The sequence below is a fragment of the Mastigoproctus giganteus genome, chromosome 10 (genome assembly GCF_048544385.1).
Source record: "Mastigoproctus giganteus isolate SK-2022 chromosome 10, ASM4854438v1, whole genome shotgun sequence".
NCBI lineage: Eukaryota > Metazoa > Arthropoda > Arachnida > Uropygi > Thelyphonidae > Mastigoproctus > Mastigoproctus giganteus.
This window is the reverse complement of record NC_143584.1, coordinates 169,105,332-169,125,273: the sequence shown is the minus strand read 5'-3', so window position 1 is coordinate 169,125,273 and position 19,942 is coordinate 169,105,332.

The window sequence follows — 19,942 nt, the reverse complement described above, 5'->3', positions numbered from 1 at the left end:
TTTATTTACTAAACTCCTAGCATTGGTGTACACGCAAGTATACCTGCACCTGTTTCTATTCTTAGCTACCCTAACACAACCCATGTGTTTACTTGTACCGCAATGGCTCCCAGCAGTCTCTGAAATACCATGCATCTTGTTTTTCAGGCTTCTGCTCATTCTAATAGAAGCAGTGCAAGAATCTCTTTCACCTCTGCCAGTTGCTACTGTCAATCTATTGGTCTTTGTCTCCCCCCAAGCTAGCAGTTTTCCGACCCACCTAACACTGCCTCGATAGCATCAGCAAATATTCTTGCACCCTTTCTATTTAAGTGTATCCCATCCCTGTAGAAGCAATCTCTCCTGTTAACAAGTACAGTCCAGGCTGAAAAAAATTCTACCCCTTGAGCCTTGCACAATCTTTCCAGGGCCGAATTGATCGACAAGGCTCTCATCGTATACTCCCTCCTATCGTGTCTGGGCAGAATTGCAGACACTTTCAAATTCAATCCTAATTCTCAGCTTTTGTTCAACAGTGACCTGTACTTGTTAAGTAATTCTGCCGGTCTCCTACTCTTAATATTATTAGTGCCAACGTGTACAACTATATCACCTTTTGTGCCCTTAAAAGATGATATTCGCTCTACAACGTCATCAACCTTTGCCCCTGGCAGACATACCCTGGTCCTGTTCCACCTATCTTTTTTACAAAGCATGTTCCCCGTTTCCCTGACAATAGAGTCACCAACAACTACTAGTTCCTTCGGGACCAGCGCATTCTGCCTTGGGGGTTGTCTCTGTGTCACACGATGCCCAAGTGCAAGCTCTGGCGTTGATGTGGGCAGCTGAGAGCTTGATGGGTAGATCACGCTCTCATTATTGGCTCAGCACTCAGTTTGTTGCACAAGGAGTCGTCTTCTTCAGAAATGCTTCAAGAGGCGTTTATTTCCAAGATAGTCTTCTCTTTTCTTTATAAATTTCAATAGCATGCATAAGCATTTTTTAACGAATCGCACAAATCGCAACTAACACGATTTGCGTGAGTAACAAGTTTACGAAGCTTTAAAAAAAAAAGGAATGAAGAGAAGATTCTGAAATTTTATTTATGTTTTTATACGATTGAAGATTTCGGTAAAGGGGAAGCGCATTTCACCATAATAACGTAAAAAACCGCAATTCCAGCTATCGGTACTATAGCAAGTGCAATAACATGCCATTTACTACCCGTTTATAATTGCTTGCAGTAACAGAAAAGCCCAATAAACCAGAAAGTGTAAATTGTTTTATGGTCATGACTTCCAGAAATGTGCTTTAGAAAAATATCACAAAGCCATTCAAAATTGGTTCTTATAACATATGATAACAATGAAAGTGTAGTGCGTTTAATGATTTGAATTGGTAACTAATACAATTTACTCTATAAAAATGACCTTTTAGGAGTTATATAGCGAGAATTTAAACTGCTGAAGTTGTGGAATGAATTATCAAAAAACAATGTGTTATTGGGTTCACATTACGATATTTTCGCGATACGATGGCAATGGATTAATATCATAAAGCGGGGTACACTGTATTGTATAGATATGTGCATGGTTTGAAATGCGGTATTTATGAATGTTCATATTTTCAATTTTGTTGATACTGGATACTTGTGGGGGAAAAAAAACTCGTAAAGCGAGAACTGCCTGTATTATAAGTTTCTGATTGTTGGAGATGTGTATCAGATGAAAATAAAATTATTTAATTTTCATCAATAGATCGGTGCAACTTCTGACAGTACAAAATTGTATGCAATTCCATTGTTAATTTACATAAGGTGTGTCATTATGGAAGAAGGGCTGGGAAAAACCATCTTGATTATGTATAAAACATATTTTGCATGTATGGAAGAAAAATGTATTTATAATATAGTGCACTGAATTGGATTCATTTATTATAGCGAATTGAATTTCTGAGAAAGATGGTAGCTGTTCTGACAAAATACAGAAGCATGAGCTGTGATCTATTTCCAAACTTAAAAGCATAAAAATTTAATATATTGTTGATGTTTTAAGTTGTTTTAAATTTCTTGTCATTCAGATTTGGTTTCTATAAAGCTGAATTTATTTTATACACAGGTTTGACAAATGCTTCTTCTCCAAACTTAATACAGTCACTTGGTGATGAAGCTGATGGTTGCAAGAGAAGAAGAAGAAGAGTGACATCAGTTTCTTATAAGGAGCCTTCATTACAAAAGTAAGATCATCTCACTTGCTTTCTTAATAAATGGGTGGATGATGTTTAACTTTTATATCACTGAATCGAAGTGATTTTTTTTTACTATTTATATGCAGTAAAAAAAAACCTATAATTTAGGCAATTAAATCAGAACTTGTAGAAATGATCAGCATGAGATAAGGTAGACTTTATTCTCTCTCTCTCTGTTGATAATAATTGGCCTTCATTAAGGATTTGCACAATTCATGAACTTGGAAGACAAAGGTAAAGTTTCGGCACAGGAGCCATTCTGTAGGTGATATCCAGATTAACCTTGAAAAGCCTTGTAAATAGCCTTGTTGCATAACTTCTTCCAAATTGCAATCCCTTGCAGATAGCATGGTTGATGTCCTGATCACACTGAGTCAAAAAGACCTGAATTCAAATCCTGTCAATGACATGAGCAATTTTTACAGGCTTGCTTTCTTTCTTCCTTTTTTTTTTTTTTTTTTTTTTTTCACAACATAGCTGAGTTCGTTGGTCTCAGGTGAGGGTGGCATGGTTTTTCCCTCACAGAAACAAAAGTTTTTCATCCATAAAACAGGCAAATCAACCGCAGAACACACAATTTACAGACATAATATATATGGCACAATATGGTCTAAGTTGCTGATGTGCCTAAAATCCTACAAACAGCGACAGCAGCCAACCAATTTGAAACATAAACATTCAAACTAAAGGAAATATTGTTTCATTTTTGCAAACTGACAGCATACTAGATAGTAACGAGTTAATAGTTTTGAAGTTGGGAAAGCAATATTCACATTCATTTAGATAAATTCCATATTAAATATTACTATACTACTATGGAGTGCAGAAGTGCAAGCAGTTCGTAGTTTTAATATGAAATGTGAAGCGGTGCTCATTTTTAATGAAAATCCAGATACTTGGAGTTGCAAGAAGCCAATCTAAATACCATAAAATTCCTTTACCATGAACTTCTCGGTTCATGGTAAAGGGATGTCACCAACTAGTGACATGCCACCAGGGCTTTAATGGCATCAGAACAGGTTAATTGACAGCTCCACCAACTAGTGACTGGAAATAGGTTTGTCACAATCCACTAGATTTCGACATCATACTGTCATCCCTGCTTGCACCTGTGTCAAAATTTCAGTACAGTGAATCGCTTCACTGTACTGAAATTTTGTTTTAATAAATAAATTCTATGCACTTTTCTGACACACATCTCATTTTATTATCAACTTTAAAATCAATAATAAATAAAATGGCAACATATGTGCTACCAGTGTAATTATACACTATTTGTCATTACAATTGTCTCACCTGATTAGATTTAATCAAAAATTTGCATGAATAACTGTGGCTATGTAGATGTAAATGATTAGCATGTCAAGCTGATTGCTGCAGTAAACCACCCCAATGTTGGAATCCAAAGTTGCTATAAAACGTGTAAATGTTAGCAGGGAGGCAAAAATTAGCAAATCTAAGAGTGTGCAATGCCTTTAACACATGTAAGGTAACATTATTTACAGTTGACAGTCTTTGAAAAAGGTTGGATCATTGAGTTGTCAGAGGCTAGATAGTCAGCATGCCAAATTTCCATTTATCTGAATTGTAAAGCCCCATTGGTTGGATGCTATTGGCAGTAATGGGTACTGAAAAGTACTCAGACATGCCACCAGGGCTGTAATGGCATCAGAATAGGTTAATTGACAGCTCCACCAACTAGTGACTGGAAATAGGTTTGTCACAATCCACTAGATTTCCGACATCATACTGTCATCCTTGCTTGCACCTGTGTCAGAGAGAATCTTTAGCAGATGACTGAAAAGTTAGACTGCATTCTCACAGTCCATTGCCTCATCTGCCTCTGACACTATCTCATCATTGTCAGCATTTGTAGTGGCACAAGGAGAGAGCTGCTTGGGAACAAGAAGAGTATCACATCATATTTAGCTATGAGTTATGTTTCTGTTTCAGATTTTTAAGAGCCACATACACATTTATTTCACAGATTGTACATCTGTTTTGCTTATTAAGGGTTCATTGTTAAAATTGTGAAATGCTTCCTGCATCATGTTTCAGATAATTTCCTGCTTTTTTCACAACTGTGATATACATAGTACACAATCTCTCTCTCACCTAATGTAGTGTCCAATGTGAAGTTTTTTATCCATTAGATCATTCTAACATTTTTTTTCTATACAAACCAGGTGAGAAGAGTGAACTGGCTAATTAATGCTCACTTGTAATAACCATACCATAAAGTGATACTTTAGAATATGAATAAATGACTTTCTTTAAAAGTATTCAGAGTTTCTTGATGATTATGCTGCTTGAAAAGATGAAACCAACACTAGAAACCATAAAAATTCCATTACAAATATCATTGACAACTTATAAATATAATCACAAAGCCAAAAATGGGATGGCATACAAGGGGGCACAAAAAATCTGTACCTTACCTAGAAAGGTGAAACTTCACAGGAACTTTAATCCTTTTCTATGTACTCTCCATGTATAGTAACACATTCCTCCCATCTATATATCAGTTGTTTAATGCCTTGATCAGAGAAGTCCACACTTTTTTGCCTGAAACCACGATTCCACTTCATCGATGACTTCCTGAGACGAATCAAAGCGGTGTCCACGCAATGGTTTCTTCATTTCTTGAAACAAGAAGTCTGATGGTGCTTGGTCAGGAGAATAGAGTGGGTGCTGCAATAGTTCAAAGCCATACTGGGCAACAAAGTTGTTGGTGACAATGGTTGTGTGAGCCGACGCATTGTCTGACAGAAAACAGACACCTTTAGTTAACATTCTATGCCTTTTCATCATAAAAGCATCGCGTAACTTTTTCAAAAGATTTCTGTAGTATTCTCGGGTAAGTGTGGAACCACGAGGTAGGTAATCTGTCAGGATAAACCCTTTACTGTCTCAAAACACGGACAACATCACCTTCCTCGCAGATGGAGTGGTCTTTGCCTTTTTCGGAGGTGGGGAGGAGGTGTGCTTCCACTGCTTTGACGTGTCTTTAGTCTCTGAATCATGCTGGTACACCCAGCAGTTGGCGAGAACATTGCATTTGACATTGCGTCTGCAAAGGCATCAGAAATCTTGGGCTGGAATCCATTGTGTGGAGACCTTAGACGTATGCAGATGGTCGTGTAAAATGCTGTGGACAGATCCATAACTAATTCCGACTGCATTTGCGATGAAATGAATTGTCACATGTCTCACTCAGCACCAGCTGCTCAACCTTTGCAACCCTCTCACTGTCTGTGGATGTTGATGGCCTTCCTTCTCTTTGCTCATCCAAGACACTTGTGTGGCTGCTGGAACTCCCATTTTCACTTTTTTACAGTTTCATAGGATGGACAATTCTGCCCATACCCACTTTCATTTCTTCGTCAATTTCCTGAGCTTTCTTGCCCTGCAAAGGCAGGAACTTGATCACTGCTCGATACTCCACTTTGTGAACAATAGTGTCCTTGCCTCAGATTCCATTCTCCACCTCTGGTGTACAATCACCTATGGGAATGAAATTTCACATGTTAGTTTTTGAATATATAGACAACTTATATTAAAATGACTCCTTCCTGCTGATGTTTTATCAAGGTCAGGGTATGAACTTTTTGATACCCCCTCATATATAGCTTCATACTCCAGATTAATTTATCAGAATCTGTGACTCCTCTGTTTCATCTTCATAACATATTTTTTTCCATCTTTTTTTTTTTTTTTTTTTGCAGGAGGGTACAACATTAAAATTAGGATTTTTAAAAAATTCTATGAATTTCCTCTTATTTTCATTAATGAATAAGGCTGTATTAAACACCTGAGAATAGTTTGCCATAATTGTTCAGTTATCCATAAAACAAATCAAACTTTATTCTCCAACTTTTTAATTTCTAAAACAATGCATACAATTCTGCCCAGGATGATACTATCTCACAATTTAGAAAGCAGAAGATTAATAAATGCTCGAAGTTTATTAAAAACTAATATGATTAAAGATTTATTTTCAAAGAAAATAAATTTACAGGATGGCAACTCTTCTAACAACCTTTGCTGATAGAATCTAGAAATATAACTCAAAATACTGCCCCTCCTGACTATAAATTAGTAAAGGCCATCATCAAGTACAGCTATAAAAGCTAATGAGAGACAAGTACAGAGACAATACATCACGAACATCAAAATTATATTAGCATTAGCATTAATTGAGGCATATGATGCAAGAAAGCAAACTTATACAGCATCAACTAAAAAAAAACCCTTCCCATTTTGCCCATTCAGTCACTCCAAATGTTTGTCTAGTTCAGCTTTAAATTTATTTAAGCTGTCAGCTTCCACAATAACAGATGAATTTGAATCTATGCCCCCTCAGGTTCTTAACCTCAGCAAATGGAAGTATCCTGTCAGCATTGAGCCTGCTCAAACAATTCAAGGCCTTATACACCTCAATCAGATCACCTTGCAGGCGCCTAGTTTCCAGATGCCGCAACTTACAGAATTTAAGCCTCTCCTGGGAAGAGAATCCATTTGTTCCTCTCACCAATCTTTTGCCCTTCTCTGTACTCGTTCTAGCAACTCTACATCCTTCCTGAGATGAGGCCTCCAGACCTGTATGCACTACTCGAGGCGTGGCCTGACCATTGCCTTATACAAAGGGATAATCACCGCCTTGTCTCTGCTAGCAAAATTCCTATATATATCATTGGCAAAACTCCATGACCTGCTCTGGCAGACCGTCTGCACTATCCAGAGAACTTCATATCTGACTGCACAGTTACCCCAGGTCTTTTTCATTCTCCACCTCCCTGAGTGTAGTACCACACAGTTGGTATGTTTCTCTTGGGTTACTGCTACTCCATGTACAGTACTTTGCATTTGTCAATGTTAAATTTCAGTTGCCAGTTCTCAGCCCATCTGTCTAACTTTTCAAGATCCTATTGCAGTAGAATACTGTCTTTAGTGTCATTAACAACCCTGCCAACCTTTGTATCATCTGCAAACTTTAACATTAAGCTTGATATACCTTCATCGATATCATTCATAAATACACAAAACAACAATGGGCCTAGCACCGAACCCTGAGGACTCCACTAATAACATTAGTCCATGTAGAGTAGTGTCCATTTATTACCACTCTCTGTCTTCTTCCACTCAACCATCCCTTTATCCATTCCAGCAACTTGCCCTTAATGCCATACCTCTCCAATTTGTAAAGCAGTCTTCCATGTGCAACAGTATCAAAAGCTTTCCTGAAATCCAAGTATATGACATCAAAATTATTTTTTTGCATCCAATTCCTTTGTGACCACATAATAGTATCCAATCAAATTGGTCAGACAAGACTTCCTCTTAACAAACCCATGCGATGTCTGAACTATTACTGCTGTCTTGTCTATGTGATCCTGTATCACCTCTTTAACCAGTGACTCCATTATTTTCCCCAGAACAGAAGTTAAACTAACGGGTCTATAATTAAATGATTATAGACCCGTTATAGTGCCACCCTTTGAACCACCATTTGTGAATTGGGGATACATTTGCACATTTCCAGTCCATGGGGACCTCCCCTGAATCTGAGGATGCTCTCATAATTATGGCTAAGGGTTTGCTAACTTCTCTTGCTGCCTCCTTCAGTATAACTGGATAGATTCCATCCACCCCAGGTGCCTTTTTTATGTTTAACTTCACCAATTTCTCCTCTACTTTGCTCTCTGTTATTACAAAATCACTTAGCTCCCTGTTAGAGTTTGATAAACTTTTGTCATTCCCCTCCTTGAATAACTCCTTATGTGTTAATATGGATGAAAAATACTCATTCAGTTTATCAGCTCCTTGAGCAGGATCATCAATAGTCAAACCATCTATGTTAAATGGACCAATCTGATTCATCCCCTTCCATCTAGGGTTTACATAAGTAAAGAACTCTTTGCTGTTTTTCTTTGCATCCTTTGCCAAAGATTTCTCGTAATCTATCTTTGCCTGCCTAACCTCCTTTGTGACTTGATTACAGACTAGCATATACCTGCCGTGGGCTTCTGTGTCACCTGATAATTTATATGCATCCCATGCATTTTTCTTCTCTGCCAAGAGCCTCATTAATTCATCTGACATCCATTAGGCCTTGAACAGTATTTCTTAGGTTGTATGAAAAGCCTAGCAGCCTCCAAGTCCCCAAAGGCTTTCCATTTAGAATTCACTGTTGATAACATCATCAGTTGATCCACTGTATAGAATTTAAAAACTGTCTGAGACCACTGCAGTCACCTTTAGGAAAGCAAAACCCTTCCCTTTACCCTTGATGATTAAGTAAATTCCACATCAGTACACTGTGATCACTGTCACCTAGTTGTTCTTTTATCTTCATATTCTTAATGCGTGAATAATCACTGCTGATAATCAAATCAAGAGTATTACTCCCTCTGGTTGCCCCTCGAACATGTTGCTGTAGAAAACAATCCTCCATTAAATCCACAAAAGTTTTGCTAGCTAGCAAGTGACCAAACCACAAGTTCCACTCAATATTTGGAAAGTTAAAATCCCCCATTACAAGACATTCTGATTTAAGTCATTAGGCCTATAACACACTCCTACTCTCATTTTCCCTTTCCCAGTGTTTATGTCACACCAAACAGACTCAACATTGCACTGTCCACACTTGTCAACTGGATGCACTTCCTTAGATTTTGTTTCTTAACTAACAGCATAACCCCTCCTCCCTTCCTACCCTGTCTATCCTTTCTGTACACATTGTGCTCCCCAAATTCCAATTCTGCACTGCTTGTATCTGTGTGACACGATGTCTCTGATATCCCAACAATATCTGACTTTGATGCCCTGATCAGCACTTCAAATTCATCAAATTTATTTACTATAATTCTAGCATTGGTGTACATGCAAGTATACATGCACTTGTTCTTAGTCTTAGTTACCCTAACACAGCCCATATATTTACTTGTTCCATGATGACTCCCAGTAGCTCTTCAAATCCTCAGCAACTTGCTCTCTAGGCTGCTGCTCATTTCAATAGAAGCAATGCAAGAATCACTTTTAGCTCTGCCTGTGGCTACTGTTACTCTTTTAGTCTGTGATTCCCCCCCCAAGCTAGTAGTTTTCCGACCCGCCTAACACTGCCTCGATATCATCAGCAAATATTCTTGCACTCCCCTTCTATTTAAGTGTATCCCATCCTTGTAAAAGTGGTCTCTCCTGTTAGCAAGCATAGATCACGCTGAAAAAAATTCTATCCCGTGAGCCTTGCACGGGATAGAATTGTTTGACAAGGTTCTCATCATATACTCCCTCCTATCGTGTCTGGGCAGCATTGCAGACACTTTCAAATTTAACCCTAACTTGTGACTTTTTTTCAGCATTGACCTGTACTTGTTAAGTAAATCTGCAGATCTATCACTCTTAAGGTCATTAGTGCCAACATGTACAACATCACCTTTTGTGCCCTTAAAAAGATATCTGCCCTGAAACATCATCGACTTCTACCCTTTGCAGACATACCCTGCTCATGTTCCACCTATCCTTTTTGCAGAATATATTCCCTGTCTCCCTGACAATATAGTTACCAACAATAACTATTTCCTGTGGGACCAATGCATTCTGCCTTGGAGATTGCCACTGTGTTGCCTGATGCACAGGAGTGAGCTCTGGCATTGAGTTGGGCAGCTGAGAACTTGATGGGCCTCTCATATTAATTTCTTCAAGGGTATATACCCTAAATGGTTATATGCATTAGGGCAGTGGTTTTCAACCAGGGTGTCATGTAATTTGGGTTTAAGTTACTTAAAAACTTATATACATATATTTGAAATTTATACATTTATTTCATTATAAAAAGGTGTACATATCCATTGAACCGTACTTTTTAATTTTGTGGTGATCTATAATTGATGTTTATTTAGTACCTCTACATAAAGAATAAAATTATTATATAAGTATATATAATTTGTATTATGAATTGTAATTTTGTTTATAATTATATTATAATTATGTTCATAATTATTATAATAACCATCATATAACATATTTTTTAATATTATATATATACACAGAGAATCGGTTTATTAAAAGGTCGAAAACTACTGTGTTAGGTATTTCTTTGGCCTAGGGGTTACCGTGAAAAAATTACTGGGACACTAAGGACGTCGTGAACCGAGAAAGTTTGGGAACCTCTGCATTAGGGCATATGCCCTAAATGGTTGAGGAAGATGAACTGATTAATAGCTATTATTGTAGCCATATTGCATAAGCATTTCATAAGTGCAGTAAAAAAGCATTAATGTAGTTCTACCAACATTGTGCTGTTGATGTGATGTGGTTTGTATGTCAATACAGTCTAATTGTTAAGCTTCAAATATTTAATACACTCATAGCATAAGCTGTGTGACTTTAGGAATAAATTTGGTAAATTGTGGACTTAGTTTGGTAGCCATCTGACTCTAACACCAATTCCTAAGGCCAAAGCATGTTCTCTTAGAGCATTTGAAAGTCTGCTAAACAGAATTCATAGATAGCAAGTAATCATTTGTTTTTTGAAGCATTAAGTTAAATATTATTTAATGTTAACTTAAATATAATTGTATCTGGAGAACCAATTCATCATTATTTTTACCATCTAATAGTGCTATTCAGAGGAGAGGAAAAGTTTTTTTTTTTTTAACTAAAATATTAAAGTTATGTGTTTTAGGCCACTTGTCCCTGGGTGGAGAAGTAAGCTTGAAATATAACAGGACATGCTTGGCATTTTAACAATTCTTCATAGCAATGTTGAGTATAAGAGAAAAAACTGAGTTCAGATCTTTTCTTTCTGCTGAAACTTTGAAAATGCTCGTGGCATCCAAGTCCGTTGTTATAAACAAAATTTTATTAATGAATTAATAAGAGGAGTTTACCTCAATATAGTACGTGGAACATTTCCGTATGATACCCTCCAGAAATTAAAACGGAAAAAACGAAAAAATCGACAACTTACCGGTACATTAAAGTAAAATATAAATAATTAAATAATTAAAGTAAAATATAAATAATTAAATAATTAAAGTAAAATATAAATAATTAAATAATCAATTTAACACAATTCAAAACAATTAAAATTCAAATTAACGCAATTAAAAGAATCTAACGAAAATATTCAAAACGATTTTCCTTCCTGAAGCTGACAATGCTTTTCGACCGACTGTCGTGATCACAGGAATGAAAATTACCGACTCAGGCTAAACCTGCAACTTAAATAGTGATTATATGTCTTCGCGCATGCGCGTAAAGGTCCACGCATCGGAGATCAAATATGGCCGCCGAACATTAACAGAATTCTCGTGTAATTTAATTTCAACGGTTTCTGCAATTAATAGTCGCGTATAATTACGTTGAACGTTAAGTATTTTGGCCTCGTTAAATAAAAAAGTATGTTTTTCGTTAATGGCATGAAAGGTTAATTCTGACGCTGCTGAACGAGAAGCACGAACTGAGGCTTCGTGTTGATTTACACGAATATTAAGAGAAAACCGCGTCGAACCCTGGTAAGACGAGTCGCAATCACCACAAGAAATGTTGTATACTAGATCATTAATTTGTGTTGCGAACGCGGAAAGAACCGAGCGATTGTTCAGTATAGTGTGTAACTTCCGTATAGGCCTAGCTATAATTTTAAATTCGGTATCTTTAAAGAATCTATTAAGTTGTTTGTGCCACTGTTCAACATATGGGACAGAAATAAAGTATTTTTTGATATTACCATTGTTGATTGGTGTAGTATTTTTTATCCTATCCTTAGCTTGTACCCTAATTCGATTTATTGTGTTAATGGGATAACCCCTGTTCAAGAATCTGCTAGTTAATATTTGTATTTCTGAGTCCAAAGCAGAATCCGTCGTTGAATATTTATAGGCATTTAGAAATTGATTAAAGATAATCGATCTTTTGTAGGTGAACGGGTGGTAGCTATTATAATGAAGAAGCATACCGGTGTTTGTGGGTTTTCGATAGATGCTAAATTGTATTTTGTTCGAGTCACGGGTAAGCGTGAAATTTAGAAAGTTTAATGACTTAGTATCCGTATCTTCCCTTTCCAATGTAAATTTGAGTCTAGAATGAATATTATTAAACGAGTGTAAAATGTCTTGGATAGTACTACTATCAGTAATAACTAGAACATCGTCTAAATACCTCCCATAGTATGTGATACGGGGACGAAAAGGTGTCAAATGTATCTGCTCAATCGTTGAGAGATAGATCTCTGACATTAAGCCACTCAGGCTCAAACCCATTGGTAATCCAAAAATTTGTTTGTACACCTTGTCTCGAAAGGTGATGTAGTTAGCCTCAGCTAATAGTTTAATTAAGTGAAAAATTTCCTTAATGGGCAGCTTCGTATAATTAATCGGTGTCGAGTTTTTATTTAACATATCCCAAATAATATCTAATGTGTATTCAACCCGTTCACCTACAAAAGATCGATTATCTTTAATCAATTTCTAAATGCCTATAAATATTCAACGACGGATTCTGCTTTGGACTCAGAAATACAAATATTAACTAGCAGATTCTTGAACAGGGGTTATCCCATTAACACAATAAATCGAATTAGGGTACAAGCTAAGGATAGGATAAAAAATACTACACCAATCAACAATGGTAATATCAAAAAATACTTTATTTCTGTCCCATATGTTGAACAGTGGCACAAACAACTTAATAGATTCTTTAAAGATACCGAATTTAAAATTATAGCTAGGCCTATACGGAAGTTACACACTATACTGAACAATCGCTCGGTTCTTTCCGCGTTCGCAACACAAATTAATGATCTAGTATACAACATTTCTTGTGGTGATTGCGACTCGTCTTACCAGGGTTCGACGCGGTTTTCTCTTAATATTCGTGTAAATCAACACGAAGCCTCAGTTCGTGCTTCTCGTTCAGCAGGCCTATACGGAAGTTACACACTATACTGAACAATCGCTCGGTTCTTTCCGCGTTCGCAACACAAATTAATGATCTAGTATACAACATTTCTTGTGGTGATTGCGACTCGTCTTACCAGGGTTCGACGCGGTTTTCTCTTAATATTCGTGTAAATCAACACGAAGCCTCAGTTCGTGCTTCTCGTTCAGCAGCGTCAGAATTAGCCTTTCATGCCATTAACGAAAAACATACTTTTTTATTTAACGAGGCCAAAATACTTAACGTTCAACGTAATTATACGTGACTATTAATTGCAGAAACCGTTGAAATTAAATTACACGAGAATTCTGTTAATGTTCGGCGGCCATATTTGATCTCCGATGCGTGGACCTTTACGCGCATGCGCGAAGACATATAATCACTATTTAAGTTGCAGGTTTAGCCTGAGTCGGTAATTTTCATTCCTGTGATCACGACAGTCGGTCGAAAAGCATTGTCAGCTTCAGGAAGGAAAATCGTTTTGAATATTTTCGTTAGATTCTTTTAATTGCGTTAATTTGAATTTTAATTGTTTTGAATTGTGTTAAATTGATTATTTAATTATTTATATTTTACTTTAATTATTTAATTATTTATATTTTACTTTAATGTACCGGTAAGTTGTCGATTTTTTCGTTTTTTCCGTTTTAATTTCTGGAGGGTATCATACGGAAGTGTTCCACGTACTATATTGAGGTAAACTCCTCTTATTAATTCACTAATATTATTATCAACGTAGAACTTATTGAGTATTACAGCTCTGATTCATACTATCTAAACAAAATTTTAATAAATATTTCTGAAGGGAGTGAAGCCTGCAACATATAACTTAACATTATATCTTAAAACAATCATAATCAGCTGTTGTCATTGGTAAGCTAATGTTTGAAAGCATACTGTACTGTTGAACAGTGTCCTGTGTATGCTGTATTTTAATTTAAAATGTTTATGTTATCAGTGAAATTTAATTTCTAGTGCAGAGCTTTTTTTTTTTTTTTTTTTTTTTTTTTTTGCCTGTTTTAGCCGAAAAATCTTTTTTTTTTTTTCCTTTATAGTTACGTAATCTAGAGTCAAACTCTAGAGTGACTTTAGCTTTACTAGAGTCAAAAGTTGGAAGGTATGCATATGCAGTAAACTCCTGTTATAATACTTCTGTTTATTGTATTATCTCACTTTTAACAGTGTTTTTGCTTCTGGTCCCATGATCAGTCCTATTAAGTACCATGTATTTTTTAATGGCTGTAGCACTTAAATACAATATTTAAATACTTCCCTCTTATATTGCTTTTTAAAGTCACAAGAAGGAATTAACCTAGATGTAACCTTCCTTCCTCTTGATTTTTTACTTTGAGAAAGGCATAATAAAGATTAGACTTGTACAGTTTTGTTTACCTCATAGAAATAATATCTGGCACAGGTGATGTTTATTTTATACATAACTCGAAACTCTGAAGGTTGATCTTTACAGCTCAGTGTCTAACTATTTATCACTGCATTTGGATGCTCTCCTCAGCATTTTTTAAATTTGATATTATTTGTCTCCTTTCCTTGTTAGTACAGTACAGTACAGTTTCATACATTAATACTCAAGATTTATTTATGAAATTTTAAAATTTTCATTCTTTTTAAGCAAAAAAAATGTTGAAGGTGCCAAGCGCAGTACATTAAATAAGCAAATTTTCAACTTGATGTAAACCATTGCATCATAAACACATAAAAAAAGCAAAAAGTAGCTACCATAATATTGATGAAAAATGGCTTCAGCTTATAGTGCTTTTTGGGCCACTTCAAAAGCTCTATAAGAAGTTTATCGCCGTGAATACTGTGATAACAGTATTCATGGTGATTACCATGAATGCTGATCATAGAAGATCATAGTCTTTCTACGGAATTCTGCTATAATTGTTTGACCCAAGCTGTATGTGGAATCACCACTTTGAATGGATTTTACTGCTGCTAATTCAAACTTAATTTTGTTCTGAGATGTAGTTGAGGTTTTGGTAAGTGAAACTTTTTGCAAAGAAAAGATGCTTTTTGCAACTGGAGTGTATTGTAATACTATATGCCTGCTGAGAGATTTAGAAAAATAATGTCATAATACATATTGCATCCTTTCTGAAGGTCAAGTAGATGTACAGTGTATCAAAAAGGTAAGTTCCCTACCTTTTACAAAAAACTGATGTCATATCAAAGTGTGTGTACAGATAACCAAGCATATCAACTAATTTTCCGTATAATCACTTAGTTTATTTAAGCAGTTATCACAGCATATGATCAAATTTGTTATACTATTGCAGAAGGAAGTTGTACCCTACTGCATAAACAATGTTTTCACTGTCGGTTGAGCATCCTTCTTGGATTGAAACTGCTGGCCCTGAAAATGTTTCTTTAACCTGCTGGATGGATGGAAATCAGAGGGAGAAAGGCTTCAATCTGTATGGTGGATGGTCCAGAATAGCCTGTGTTTGGTGCACTGTGTGTAGTCATGTATTGTCTTGAAATCACTATTAGAAGTCACCAGAAATGACCAGGTCTGCTGGTCATTTCACTTATGGTTTATGCAGTGAGTATAAAAAATTTGATTGTAAGCTTGTCAAGTGCCTAAATAAATCAAGCTGAAACATAGTTATCTCCAACCAATTGTACATACTATGTTTTGTTCAATACAATAATGCACTTTATTAATAAAAGGAAAGTGCTTCATTTTTTGATGCAGCCTCACATCTATACCATTCTTCGGTTGCACCATTTTCAAGACTACTAATTCTTACTGCAGTCATTTTAAAATCATTAAACAATTATATTAATGTATGATATTTGTTGTGAAAATTATAATATATATATATTTTTTTTTTTCCCTCATATAAAGCAGAGATGGACACATCAGCTGGAGAGCAACATTTAAGAATTAGGCAGTAATCAAGAACTTTGTACATGCGTTAACATATATACAGGGTGCCCAGGCTAGAGGTATCCAAGAATAGACACATACCTCAGCATCTATAAGGAATATTAAAATAATTTTTTTGTTATTATACAGAGTAACCAAGAAGTTTTTATGAAAGTTAATAAAGTTCAATATGGGCACCTTTTGTAGCTCGACAGATGTCAAAACGATACTCGAGCTCTTGCCATGCGTTTTCCAACATCTGAGGCGTAATTAGAGCAACTGCTTCAACGATATGCTGTTTCAAATCCCAAACTTTTCTCTGGTACACACAGTCTTTAATAAAGCCCCATAGTTTTTTTTTTTTTTTTCCCCATGGTCATGTCTATTTTTTTTTTTTTTTTTTTTTTTTTTTTGTGCCCTTCTTTGTGCATTCCTAACCAGACATTGACTTTTGGTGTGTCCCTTTCATTTTCGATCACTTGGTGAGGATTCTCTGTACCCCAAATGTGGCAAAATGTGACGAAACAAATCTGGGAGAGATTTCCTATTGACTGCACTTTCATATGAGAAAATATAATGAGTGGTTCTTGCATTATAAGCCGTTATTTTTGGATACCTCTAGCCCAGACACCCTGTATATATAAGAAAGTTATAAAAATTAAGTGAGAGGGGAAAAAAAACCGACAGAGGGAAATGTAAAGAGCACAAGATGCCAAACTAGTAGAGAAAGGATAGAAAGAAATAGTATTGAGTGGATGAAAGGGAAAGAAGCTGAAAAAAACCTGTGATACTTTGAATTATACAAAATTAAAAGTTGAATTAGAATGGAAAAAATATTTTATATTTTGTGAAATCTGAAGATGAGAGAAGTAAGAGGTAGACTAGTAAAAAAAAAAAAATGTATGCTATAAATAATTGATACATACATTGACTTATTATTATTTATTATTTTAATTTTGTTATACTGTTTATTTAATTCTACCTTAATTTTTCACATACACTGCATTAGGACTACACTCCCTATCTTTATGGAAGGATTTGCTGCTTTTACCCTCCACATTATTTTATTTTTTTTCCCCATATTGTTTTCACTCTAACAGAGTATCCTCTTTTAATATTTTTTCTTCCATAGCTATACATAGGCATAGAAACCCAGTTTATTGATACATAATCAAGTGTAGTCCCCAATGAATTACCTTATTTATGTATCAATTATTTATATTATTCATCAATTTTATTTATTTTTTTTTACTAGTCTTTACTTTCTCTCATCTTTAGATTTCTCTTGCATCAAAAAATAAAATATTTTTTCCATTCTCTTATTTGATGCATGCTTGTGTATTATAATCATTAATATTAATCATTTATTTTTACTTTTCCTTTTAGCTTCATTCTATCTAATTGGCTTTCTTATTCAGCTTTTAATTTTGTATAATTCAAAGTATCACTTAAATTTTTTTTGCCTTCTTTCCCTTTCATCCACTCTAAATACTTATCTTTCTTTCTATCCTTTCTCTACTAGTTTGGCACCTTGTGCTGTTTACATTTCCATCTGTCAGGGGTTTTTTTTGTTTTTTTTTCTCTCACTTAATTTTTATAACTTGTTTATATACTTTTGTATCCTTTGTTGCTGCTTTGTGCACCTAGGTACAATTGCCATATAACTAAATACTTATATATTCCCATTTTTTCCATGTATATAATTTAAAAAAACTACCTTCAGCTGGCGAAATCCTCTGTGGAAATGGATGCCCTTCCCTAGCTCAAAAGCTTTAATTTTTTTCTATTTCTGATATGAGGGATAAATGTTATAATTTATCATTATTTTAACAGGAAATTACGTCAAGGAGACCATGTATTTAGCATACCACAATAATGAGGATGACACAGCCATAAAAAAACTATAATGGTAAGATTATTGCTCTAAAATCTTTTGTCATTCTTTAACACTTAGAACTATTTATCACTCTTTTAAATTTGCATGTTTATTTTATACTTTTCCATAATGATATTTGGCTCAGTGACATTTTATTAGAACATGTCCTTAAAAAAATAAAATGCAGTATGAAATAGTTAGTAGTTGCCCGCATACCTCCAGTTTCTATGTTAATCATTTTGATTACTGTGTTTAGCATAGAGGATGGTGGTGCACAGAAATTTCTTTCATTGATATTAATTTGAAGAATGTGCACAATTACAAAAATTATGTTGATTGCAATCCAAATTCACAGATACAGCAGTGTGAGCAAATCTGCCATCTTTTCCTGTTTTCCAATACATTCAATATTGTGTGTCTTAAACAATTTTATGGAAAATTTACTTCCAGATTTGGGTGAGTTTTTTTTGTTTTTCAAATACTGGCCTGCTGAATTTATCAACATAAGCTTCTGAGCTGCTGTTAAGTGGCTCTGAATCACCTTAACTCTAAACACAGTGGATGCTGAACACATGATTTGTGTGGTTTGGTTTCTTGTTTTTTACCACAATGTATCACTTAAATTCTTCAGTGGACCCAAAGCATTATACAATGCTTTTAAATTTTTTAAAATATTTAAATTAAAAATTTAAATATTGTTTAATTAAAGTATTTTGCTAGATATACACAGGAGAACTTCTATAAGTCAATTGTTATTAACTTGAATTGGATTTGTTTTATCCAGTTAAATTTTTTTATCCATAAGTTGAAGTTTCAGGTAAATGTATTGTCCAATATTGATATTTTGCTATTCTCAATATTGATATTCTCAACCATCAGTTTTTCCAAGATTATTTTTATTATCATAAAATGTCAAAGTAATGACTTATTCAGTAAAACAAAATCAGTTTATAATGTACCTTTATGTAAAAATGCTTCATTTTAACAAATGTCATTACAGTGAAAATACACCCTACCCTCCATATTCATGAATGACAAATTTTGTTTGGTCTTTTGAAAATAGACCCTTTGAAACTGAAATCTATGTTCTGTGCAGTGGAGCTACACTCTCATGCTACACCAGATTAGCATGTGAGTTATTGTTTGAATGGCAACATCTCACAAAGTACAGATTTTGTTTTTGGATATTTTATATAAATGAATTTTTTTCAAAAAAATATCCAAAAATGCTAATGCTATTTGGTCTTAACACAGCAGTACAAATTTTGCCTTCACAACAAGTAACCGTGATATTGCACTATTTTCAAACAAATCACATCACCAAAAGGTTAATTGGGATTTGTTGGTTCCTTTTCATAAAAAAGGTGCTCTCTTTTAAATAAATGGGGATTAACTGTTTAATGCCATTTTTTTAAAAATAGTGCAATACCAAGGCAATTCACTACGAAGGCAACGGTTATTCTGCTGTTTTCAATAAAATTATTGCATTAAATCTTGCTGGCTAGAAAACAATCAAAAGGACAAGACAGTCATCTCTGTCCTTTCAATTGTCCAAAAATAGTATGCTGGCAAACTGTTGCTGGACATTGAGCAGAGAAGGCCCCTAATAATTACAAAAAAAAAAAAAAAATTTGACTGTTTTTACATGATTTTAATATGTGGGAGAAATTTAAAATTTTTCAAAATTTAAATAAAATTTAAAAGTTTAGTAAGCATAACTTCATTCTTCTCTAAATCTGCATATACTAGACACTATCTGACTTCAGATTTGGATTCAGCTCATCATGATCTATGTGATGTACTATATGTTGGGGAGGAAAAATTAAAATTTGTTGTTCAGTGTTATTTAATCCAATGTTTAGAAATATGCTTCTAGTCAGTGAGCTAGTAAAAAATATATATATTATGCATGTACAAGTATTTATTAACTGCTTTTTTTTTTTTTTTTTTAACTTGTGTTCATTGTTAGAATAGACAGTTTCTTACTAAGGGCATTTAAAAATGTGGCA